This window comes from Parus major, chromosome 2 (assembly GCF_001522545.3).
Source record: "Parus major isolate Abel chromosome 2, Parus_major1.1, whole genome shotgun sequence".
In the NCBI taxonomy this organism is placed as follows: Eukaryota; Metazoa; Chordata; class Aves; order Passeriformes; family Paridae; genus Parus; species Parus major.
The window spans coordinates 115,239,888-115,252,062 of NC_031769.1; the positions used below are offsets into that span (position 1 = coordinate 115,239,888).

General features: G+C 35.9%; 1 protein-coding gene across 3 annotated transcripts in view; it reads left to right on the plus strand.

Moving 5' to 3' along the window:
• NKAIN3 (sodium/potassium transporting ATPase interacting 3) overlaps window positions 1-12,175 on the plus strand; it is a 335,000-nt gene that overhangs the window by 18,971 nt on the left and 303,854 nt on the right. The gene's annotated exons all lie outside the window — the stretch shown is intronic.

The following is a 12,175-nucleotide window of genomic DNA, read 5'->3' on the forward strand; positions in this document are numbered from 1 at the left end:
TTCAGTGAGAAGCTGCCAGAAGCTTCCTCTATGCCTTATAGAGCGAATTCCAGCCTCAGTCAGCAACAGTATCTGTAGTAACGTATTTAGGAAGTGGGAAAATGTTATTGGGCAGAGGTAATTGCATCCAGGAGCTGAGATATGTGAGAAAAAAAGTTCTGCTTCTCCCTTTCCTACTGTGATTTTTTATTTCACCAAGTCAAGTCTGTTTTGCCCATGACTGCAACTGGTGAGTGAACAAAGGAGTGGTTAAAGTGGATATTGCTAGTGGAAAAACCCTCATATGTGGAGAAAAAAAAAGTGGTTTGAGTGGTAGTTTAGACTTTGATTAATCTTCAGCATTGTGCATTTTTTTTCTTTGTCCTCACCTTAGACTGCTAAATAAATATTTTTGAAATCACACAATATATAATGAATGTCTTCTGTTGGTGGCTTAGTGAATATCTACTGGTAAATTCTCACAGAACTATGTTCTAAAGTAATTTTCAGGAGAGAAATCTTCCTCTTGGCTGGAATTTAACTGGGAATGTTGCTGACAATATACTATATTGTCATGAGGGGAAAACATGCTAAGACTTACAGATCTGCTGTAAATTCCTAAAGGAAAATCTTAGCATATAGCATTTTCATAGTTTGTTTTTTTTTTTTCCATTAATGCCTTGTCCTAATTTTTGAGAAGTTGAGTCACAGTTTATTCAGTTTGAAAATCATATATCCAAAGCTTGGAAATATGCTGGAGGCTCTAGGATATTTTTTCTGTATATTGATTATAGAATTTTGATATTCCCTTTTTCTTGTTGGTGTTCTTTGAGTGCTCAACACTTACTAGAGTTTCAAAATATGTGTCTAACAAGGGTGTATTTTCAATTATCATCATTATTTTTTGTTTTTAGGGCGTGTTCTGTTCCTTACAAACAAATAAAAAAGACCATCATCTTGTAAATGACTTTCAGGTCAGTGTGTCACCCAGTGTCCACTCCCTGTGGGCCTACAAAACAAACAGTGATGCTGTTTCAAGGACTGTCACAAGTACCAGGTTAAATATACCTGGAACTATGGGTTCTTTGGGATCAAAGGCTGATGCATGGTTTTGTTGCTTTCCTGGCTGTTGAAACAACAGCCATGAAGTGGTCAAAGTAATAAAGGAGTGCATGTGCTCTTCTTTATCATCCCAGTAATTTAGGTCATTCTACTCAGTTGGTGGAGTTCAAAGAGCCCAGTTTCAGATAACTGACACTTTCCTACTTAATCTCTTATTTTGAACAACATCTGGCACCAAGTGATGGGAACACTGAGGCACATCCATATCAAGTTCATAATGTTTTCTTCCTTCTGTAGATTAGAGTCTATGAACTATATAAGCATATAAGGTATGCAAAATAATGGTAGGTTCTAAATCAGCAAAGGTAAGATGTAAAGATCAAATCTTATAGATTTGTGGAGGGCTACCATTAATACATTGGTTTAAAAAGAGACTACACTATTTGTTACCCATTCCTAGCTATAAAAGAAAATACATTCTCTGGGAGAGAGCTCAGTATTGACATTGAGTATTAGTATTGTAAAACCTAGTTCATTGTTCAGCCAGATGTTTTACAGCTAGAAAAGCAGCAGGATTTTTGGGAACTACAGATAACAGATCTCTCAATATTTGTCTTTTTGATCTTCTTTTTAATGTAAACTAAAACTATTGATGCTGTTGCCATACAGAGTGAAACATTACATACTCCTTTACTACATAATGGTGCAATTTTACTTGAAAAAGTTAGAACTAGTAAAGAAACTAAAGGAAAGATTGGGTCTTTCTTATAGGCAAAACCCCTTTCAGTAGGAAATTTTTTAAAGAGATCATTGCCTTTATTCAGAAATACTGCTGTGGAGCCTCTCTGAGAGTTGAAACCTGTTGATGTTATTTTCAGCCTTCTCTGTGGATGTCTAGATTAAGGTAACATACTTTTCTCTGTTAACACATGATACGAATCTCTACTCTTAATGCATAGTGACAGATAACAGTGCAGGTGAAGAGCACCTAAGAGAAAGAAGACAAAGCTGCACAAAAATTTCCAAGAACCATTAAGGAGCACTGTCAAATTAATTTTGTTTGATTTTTATGCAGACTACTTTAAACTGAAAAGTGAAATTTTCACATAATGTGAAAAATTTAATTTATTCATAAGGCTGTCTGTGATACAGCCATTATTACAGAAAAGCTTAAGCCATCCCTGAAAAGAATATGAGCACATATGCAGGTGGAAGAGGATAATAGAAGTATTTTTGAAGAATGTCAATAAAATGAAATAAAGTAGTGTGTATTGTGTATGTATGTGTGTTTGTGTGCAAACATAGTTTTTGGTTACTTTCTGCTTCCTACCTCCACGTGTGGTTGACTCTTGGGAAGGAATTAATCCTTGAGAAGTTGCTGAGTCAATCCAGAAGAGCAATGGCATGAGTAATTTGAGGGTCTGAACTCGTAGAAAACCCACCTGTTTTGTTTTTAAATGATTCTAACAGTTAATAGATTTTCATGGAATAGTTTTTATCCAAAACCATTCATTCAACAGTAATAAAAGTTTTCCTCTGAAAGAAATGTGACTTTCAGCTGTCACTGTATTAGTTGCTTTTAATTCTGAGTAGATTCAGAATTTGAAATAAGTATATTGGGAAACTATTCCCATACTGAAGAACAAAGTAGTGTTTTGTTTTGTTTAGATTAACAGGCACAAAATTCAAGAGATTCATATAGCTGACATTAACTGTATATCTGAGCTCTAGCCTACCAATAATTGTGCCTTACCAATTTTTTTTCTTTCTTATTTATTTTTTTTTTAATATTATCCCCTTTTTTAATTGAAAGGGATAAGTAAATTTTGGATGTGACATAAAGTATCAATTCTTGATACTTAATGTATCAATCTTATCACAAATTGTCTGGAGACCAGCAGCTACAGGAAAATCACAGGAGGCACCAAAACAGGAGGCAACTGTGTTTTCAAATTTATAGATGGAAATAAAAAATAAGTAGTTGTTGGAATTCTATGTTGTGTGATATACACTCACATAGTCTTTCTCTTATTTCTGCAAAGGAATTAATCTATAAGTGTATGGAAAAAGACGCTTTCTTTATGTTTGAGCTCGTAAACCATTTTTCATACACCTCTTATTTCTTAATGTTTTCTTTAGGAATTGCAAATATTTATTTTTAAGAGGTTTCATAGATTATTCTCTCCTGTATGTGGCTCTCATTCTGTCTCCTATTGAATGTAATGTGAAGGTCAGACTCTCAGGCTGCAGCAACAAGAGGATGTATTTGAGTCAGTGCTGGATGTAGTTTCTTTTTGATGTGAATGTGATTTGCTAGGTTTCATACATCCCATAAAATAACTCATGACAGCTACATGCTGAAACAGATAGCTTTTCTTCCTACCATAAACCTTTCACTTGACTGTTCTCTCCACTGCCTTTCACTAAACAGAAAATTTGTGCTAACTCTTGCCCAATAGATGTTCAGAAAGCATGTTTAAATGTGGCAGAAATCCATGAAAATATTTTCAGGGATCAGTTGGCTGCAGGTGCTATCTGTGCTGAGATGGAAAAGATTTATCTGAAGTTTTGTGCCTTCTGGGGTCAGGACCAGTAACTTTTTCATCATGGGGGAAATGCCTGTACCTACTAGTAGGGTACAGATTTGAGATATGTGGTGACAGCAGCTTCCGTCTTCTCATAAAATCTATCCTGACCAAACATTCCGGAGCCCTTTTTTTCCCCTCACCTTGCAGATAGTCCAGTGTTTCCCTCTTTTTTTTTTTCTTTAAATCAAAGGATTGTGTCTCCCTTCTGAAGAGACTTGAAAATGTAGAGTGTTACCATAATTGTCATGTTTCAAAATAACACTGAATACCCTGTGAAAAGAGAAAACGGTTTTGCTTGTTTGCGTACTTATGTGTAGAGAATTGTGTGTATAAAATTAAGCAAAAAAATATTCCTAATTATTTTGAAAACCATTTTCTGTTACCTTTTGAACCATCAGCTGTGCAGTTGCTAACATGGTTGTAACAGAGCAAAAGTGTTTATGTTGTAAATAATGATGAGCTTTATTAACAATAGAAATGTCACAACAGAATTTATTTTAGCCATACTCTGTATTATAGTGAAAGTTTGCAGAGCACCAGGTGTGAGAAAATTGCAATATTAGAAGATTATAAACTAGGAACTATGAATAAGGTCAAAACAAAAGCTGGAAATAGTATGCTGAATACATTTATGAAGCTGAAACTCCTCATAAAATTGCAGACAAATTGTATTCGCCTTGCTCTATGTGGAGCAGATTCCCAGCATGAATTATCATTTGTGGAAATTGTGGAAGGATAAGGTGTACAAATGCACCATATATCCTTTTTAGTGAGACAAAATTGTAATGAAATATGTGTGACTTGGTCAAATATAAGGACAGCACAGAGACAAAATACATGGGCTGGCACTAGAGATCAAATTTCTTTGTAACTAGTCTTTAAAGCAGCTTATAACACCTGTTGGTTTATAGATTGTGCTTTTTTTCTGGTCTAGTTAAGGACATGCATACTATTTTTTGAACTATTTTTTCAGTACTGTTTTTCAGGAACTATTCTTCAGGAAACATTTAGGACAGGTATAAAACTCCACTGCAGGTTTAGTCATGACTACTCTGTTATTTAGATAATGCTTCTTTTGTACCTCCTTGAAGACAAGCACACCAGTCACTTGAGCTGAAGAATGGAGAAAGAAGGTATTGCATGTTGTACTTTGATAATCAGCTAAAAAGTAATAAAGCCAGAAGGATTCAGAAATGTAATAATTAAATCTAATAGGAAGAGATTCACTGCAATAGATAAACAGTGAAACACATGAGAAGAGCTGAAGGCTGTAATCACATTTTGTAATGTTTTTCGGTGTGTGAATTCAGTCTTTGCTGGTGTTACATCTGATCTATAGCTGTGGCAAGGAATCAGTGCTGCATTTGTGTACATGGAGATCCAACCATAGCCAAATTTTGTTCACTTGCAAAAGAATTCAAATGAGTAGTCTTTATCTGACAAGTGCTACCTCCTTGTACTAATTACATTAATATGCACTTATAATTTGCATATTAATTATTACATTCCTGTTCCACTGTTATCAAGTTATTTGAAACTATTTCTTGGTGACTGAAAGTTGTGCACACAGTCCCAGGTAGTGCTAAGAAGGAACTCATATTCTTGCTTTTGCTGTAAGTTTTTTTTGAAAACATTTAAAACACTGCAAATCAAAAGCTGATTTTTCATGTTTTTTAATTGAACTCAAGACAGCAAAGCTAGCAGCTGGCAATCATTTTAATACTGTACTATAGTTCTCTTTGAGCAAAAGCACTGCATCTAATGAAAATGTCATGATGTAATATGAATTACTTCATAAACACATTTTTTCATGAGTAATAGCAATTGTAGTTGTATTTTTTACCAAAATTGATTTTAGTCAAGTGAATAAGATAAATACACTCTTTTCCCTTTAGTTCCTTATTCTTTTCTGCCAAATATACACATTTATTAACTTTATGGTTCATACCATTGCTTGCTGTCAGGTAGGTACTGGCTAGCATGTGCAGAATTTTGTGTTCATTTTTTCTTGTTAGTTTGTAGTATATAATGTATAATCACATGGTTTCTGTATGATGTGCTTTGCTGACTCGCTCTAATTTTCACATCCCAAGTGTTGGTGGGTTATACTTCCTTAGTGGGGTTAAATTTTAATTTCCTTACCATGAAGTGTTGGGTATTTGAAGATTTGAGTGCATTGGATACTCATACAATCACTATGAGTATAGTCCTCCATTATTTCACATGGATTCCTGCCTGGAGGAGTCTCTCCACATTATTAGTCTCACCCTGTTGTACTAATGGTGAACTGGTCTCTTGAGCTAATCACTTCCCTATTGTCTAGTAAGACAAATGGATTTGGATATGGGGGATGCAAAGTGATCATAGGACATATACATCCTTCACATTGCTCTGCTGGAAAACTTTTGGAAAGTCAATATGTGAGTGGGTTGTGGACTGGCAGGACAAGGTTTCAGCTCTGGAATGAATGTATTGCTAAATTCACTGCTGAAGTTAGAAATGTTTTGGGGTGAACATCCAGTCACTGACTAAATACAAATTCTCATTCGAGAGGGTGTGAAAAATACATCAAAGATTAAAAAAAAAAAGTGGATAATAGGGATGTCTTTATGGATGAGAACTGTTATTTTTTTAGGATGGTATATGTTTACATGCCGTGAATCTTCTGTAGTCCTCCAGTTGCAGCTTTTTATTGCTTCTTAGCAGCTGAGAATGACTTTGGCAGAATGTAGTTGATGATGCATGAGAGAAAGTGGTATCCACTAGGGTGTTTTTTTCCTCTTCATTTTAACGCACTGCGTACGGATATCTTCAGTATCCCCTTTTATGTATTTTTACTATCAGTGCAAAGAAGTGGAACAAATGTGAGCAAGAACAGATTTCATTTGCTATTCCACTGCCATTATCCTGTTAGTACTTTATTACTTACTGAAAACCTATCTTGGAGTAATGGTGTGGTGCTGCTTACGAGCAAAGATGTGATTAATGGCAAGGTTTTGATCTTTTTTCTTTTGTAATGGGGATATGCTAACTTAGAGCAGAAGTTATGTCATTTACCTTACTCTCTGGGATTTTAATGTAAGCAGCATGGAGGATGCCTGCTGTTTGCAGTAGAGCTGATAACATTGCTCATTAGACATATTTTTTTCCAATTTGATGGAGGCAAATTCTATACATACAGATCTGAGTTTCTATACCTGTATGCATTATTCAGGGTAAGTGGTTAATCAATTTATGTGGATATGTTTCAGGCTCATGTCTGTTTGGAAACCACTCCTGGTGATTGTTCCAGGTATCAGAACTACGTGATCAGTTGCCTAGATCACATGGGATTTTCTTTGTTTTCTAACAGTAATGGTTGAACTTTACTGTGCATGCAAGAGCAGCAAAGCAGTGTAACAACTGCTGACCTTTCCTTTTCTCATTAACCACTGTTTGACCTTACTTATTTCCTCAGTAGTGATGGCACTAGGGAAAGAAGAGCTAGGGAAGCTCTTTTGGGAGGATCTTCACCTCCTGAAGTGGTCACTTTTCACTGAGATGTTTACTGTGCTGGAGGGATACAAAGAATTGCATGATGACGCATTATCCTGTCAGCTGTGAGTCTGTTAAGACTGAAAAGAGCTCTAGATGTCCTTTCAGGTCTGCTTATATATTTCAGTAATTGCCAAAATACAGCAATCAGCATGGAGTAGAGCCCAAACTCCAGGTGGTCTGATAAGCTCTGAAATATGATTTTATGTTATTCTCCGTCCCCAGCAAACAGAGTGAAACTGATACCCCTCCTTCTCCACCCCCTTCAAATCTTTTTCTCTTCTCTATTCATACACTCACTCTTGGAATCAGACTAGCTCGCAACCTAGTGTTTAGAGTAATGGGTTTGGCTTTTGGAATGCTGAAGGAGGAATTGAGCTTGTCTTCCATTACCTAGGCAAGTGCTCTTACTGCTCTGGAGAGAAAGCATGGAACTCTCCAGGATGCTTAAAAAATCTGGTGGTGCTCTAAAAATGTGATGCTAAGAAGTGTGAAAACTCTGAAGCGTCCAAATTAGGCTATTTCAGATCCCCTTAGTTCATGGATTCAAATTGATTTAGGCATGAATTAGATATTAAACACTTCCTCCCTCTTTAAAAATATTCGGTATAAAGCAGAAAATTTAAAGTGCCAAGGGAGACCTAGGGACACAACTGTGGCTGCAACTGAACTTGGGAGTAGTCATTAATTATTCCCAACAGTGCAGGGTTTATCAGGTTCAGAGTTTGGCATCAAAATCTTCACAGCACTTTTAGTCTGTAATCTTAGAATTGCTGATTTAGTAGGTTTCTTATTCTTAGAGATGTTTCCTTTGAACACAGTGGATCTTCACAGGTTCATAGGTCTGATATCAGGAATAGCAGTTCATAAAACTAGTTTACTGAAATCAGTTTTGGCCTTAAATATCCCCTCAGAGCTCATGGGAGAAAAAACAAAATCAACAGAAATTATGTAGCAGCAATGAAAAGGCAAATGCAAACTTGACTGAAATGGAATCTAGTTCCGAATCTGAGGGAAGGACTATGGGTGGTTTTGCTTAGCTGACTGACCTTGGGATCCTCTCCCAAGAAACGAGGAGTACAATATGAGAAGCTATGAAGAGAAAACTTGACAGGTATGAGGGAGAATTTCTTTCCTGTGTTCGTGACCAAGCACTAGCAGAGATTACCCATGGAGCTTGTGGAGTCTTCTTCACTGGAGATAATCTAGACCCTTTGGATGCAATCCCACCTGAGCAGGATGGTTGGACCAGACGACCCAATGTGGTTCCTTCCAGCATGACCCAGTCTGTGAATCTGTGATTCTCTATTCCTCTGAACTTCTGTCCTGTGTTATCTTTGTACTTTGCCCCCATGATTCTCCCGGAGTATTGCTTCAGGCCGGAGCTTATCACTTCAGTCCGCGACAGGAGTGGGTCACACCGCAGGAGCAGGATGACCCAAGATGCGACTAGAGTACTCTGCGGCTTTTTGTCTGTCAGTCTGCACTCTGAGGAGACAAAGACGAGAGGGAGGTCTTTTGCATGGGATAATAGAGGATTTATTTCTCTGGGGAATCTTGGGGGCAAAAGACAGAAAATGCAAGCGTGCAACAGCTGAAATAGGGAGGCGGTTCAAAGGGAGGACACAAAGCATCACCTAATCAGAGATATCCTGGGGAGGGTAAAAGGCAGGGTTCACAAAATTGTCATCCAGTGGCAGGGGGGAATTGGGTCACATGGACTAATCAAATGTCAAAGTTTAGGGGATTTCCAAAGTGGAATTCCAAGCATGTAATGGGTCTAAGATAGGATTGACAGGAGACTTAGGGTAGATCGACAGTGTGGGGTGGGAGGGTCTCATTTGGACCAAACCATCAACTCGGGCAATAACAGAACATACCATTAACAAGAAACACAGTGCTCTTTGATAACACCCAAAATCATTGTATCATTCCATCAAAAACCCACCTTGCCTTAAGAAAATGCAATGTAAACTGTAACTTGCTTCCTGTCCACCAGGGTCTATGTACATACCCTTAAGGTGCACCTTAAGGTGCACCTTAAGGTGCAAGTCTTCCCTTTCCTTTCTTAGCCATGCTTGTAGAACACACCCACAGCCTAGTTCTTAATCCTTAAAACACCATGTAAACTGCTTTTCTCAAGTCCATGGTATACTTATTTATGCAATTACTTATTTGCTTTATATACAAAAGCAAATTCCATGTCAAGCTACTTTCTTACCAGTGTGAATGCAGAGAGCAGGACCCACAATTATTTGCTCCTTCCCAGCTGTGTTTCCTGTTCTAAGGTTAGAACAATTATGGGTTGCAGAAAATAAGGCCTAAAAATCAAAGCAGATTTACATCAAAGCAGAATTAAGTAGTCCAAGAGCTGCAGCAGAAAACTGCTTGATCACTCATAACAGCCGTGTGATCCATACAAGTCATCATGTAAGACTGCACATCAGGGTGCAAGATATTTTTTTCTTCCTTGTTACAGAATTTAGTATGTTTACATGTGGATATCGATGTATTTTAGAGCATTTAAGAAAATTTGGAAGGAATTGAGAAGTATTTTTTCATGCTTTTAAAATAGTGGGTGGGCTTGAGCTATCCCAAGTGTGTTTTATTGTCTAGCTTAATTCCTATGACTTATCAGAAGTAAGCTACTGATGTTTTTTTAAGACAAAGGTTTATTGATTATTATGGTGCTCTCAGGGAATCATTACTGTCTTTCTAGCACAGGTAGCTGCAACCTTTTGAGAACTGACTTCTGTATAGACAAATTGTCATCTGTTTGATCTCTGAAGAGCCATGAGAGGATTATAGGTGACATGGGACATCACACCTTTTTAATTAACAGATTTTCATTGAGCTGAAATGCACGTTTCTGTGCTTTTTAATATTCAAGATAGACTTTAAAATGCAAAAACAAAAAGAGAAGAAAGAAATCTGGAGAAGCTGTTAATGACCCCCAAAGCAAATAAAAAACCAGAATGTAGGAAGGAGAAGAAACAGTCTGCTGTTAAATAGTTCTAACAAAGAGGGCACAGTTAAACATGCCTTGTAAATTGTAACTTTTTTTTTTCACTGAGAGACATAGGAAGTCAGTAATACAAGGATCCAAAACATTTACACTGGCTGCTGAAATCTGATCAAATATACACAAACAGTTTAGAAGTAAATTTTTCAATGACATGGATTACAAAAATGATGCTGTTTAGATTTTAGGATACATTTTAAATCTTTACAGATTTTTCTAAATTAATTAAAGTAAATTAATTTTTACAGTCTGAATCAGATATATGTATTTTTAAGCACAGATAGGCCATGCATAGATTTGGTCTAATTCGCAGGGTAGTTTAACATGAAATAAAACTAAATACAAAAAAAAAATGAAGGAGGTCATGTAGCACATGATAAGTTTTCAGTGTTTTAAATATTGTACACCAGTGTTAGTGGTCCATGCAGACTGTAGCATAATGATAAATGATATAGGAGGGTGCCCTTTGAAAAGAATTTTCATGTATGAAAGCTCCATATCTGGCCAAGGAAACTTTTGAAAGGAAAATTGGGTCAAAATTGTTTTTATATTGATCTTCAATAATAATGCGTGCATGTATTTATTGGAACTGTCTGCAAGGTAAAGAAAGGTTTTTGGCCATTTGTCATCACAACTTGTTTCTGAAGGATAAACAGAATAATTCTTATTTATAATTAGAAAAAGGGTATGGAGAGAAGTTAATTTATTAAGGATGAAATTTCTATTACAAATTTGAATTTCTAAGTTTGAGAACAGTTTTGTGTTAAACTGAGTTAGTCCATACATTGCACAAGGTTTTAGTATTGTTTATCTCTACATTCTGTAAAAGTAACAAAATCAATTAACAGCAGGTGTATTTTGGCTTTCCAAAGATAAAACATTTTTGAGTGTTTGTAAACACAGTGGATATAAAGACTTCAATATTAAACCCAAGAAATACCTAAAAAGTTCTTCTGCAATAAAAGGATTACTATATCTTGTTTCAAAGTCCACCATTATCAGAGGTGAAGTTCCCTCTTGAAATATACAGTATGGAGCTCTTTACTGTAATTACCTTGCAAACATGAAAGATGAGAATATTAAAACGTTTGCAGCTTTGGGGCACAGATTAAGAGTTTTTTTTCTCCATCTATATGTCTTTTGATCTTTGGATTTGAAATGCATAGAGAATAAATCTAAGTAGTACTGTAAGAGCAAACCTTGTCACAAGATGTGTTTTTCCCTTTGGGAGAAAACAATTAGGTTAGAAAGAGTCCAATTGATTTCCTTAGTTTGCCAAAAATCTACCTATTCCTGTTACAAGCATGAATTGATTATTTGGAATATGTGAGAAGTCTGTAAAGAAAATAGTTTGACTTTTCAAGTTGTTTTCATTTTATCAGTCTTGAAACTGTTAAATAAGCTCTTTGCATTTTTTTCTTGCTTTTTAGAAAGTCAATAGGAATTTTATGTCCTGAGCATTGTATATGAATAGAAATTTAATCTTAAATCTTCAGTAAATAATGTGTGTTTGGTTTAAAATGCATGAAGAGAATTAGAGCTTTATGCTGGAAGAATAATTTTTATATATCAGATATCCATGTAATCTTTAGAAAAGACAGCAGTTTAGTTTCCTGAAATACAAAGAAACTATTTATACTTTTATTCTGTATTGCACACATTAGTTGAAATAAACCAGAAGTTGAAGCTAAAATATATACAGAACAATTATATGTTGTTTTAAGTGTATGTATATATATATGAATGTATATTTGTTTAAGCATTCCAACAAATAGCTTTAGCTGAGCTGGGGCAGAGCAAAACTTATGTTACTGAATGGGCATGATATGAAGGACGTTTCTCAGGGTTATAAGTAGGCCATTTGTTTTTTGCCATACTTATGAAACAAAATAATTCTAACCAGGAAAAGTATCTTTGATGTTCACATTGGTCCTGCTGCCATTTTCTGAGCATTGAAAAATAATGTGGATAATGTCTTCTGAGAAGATGA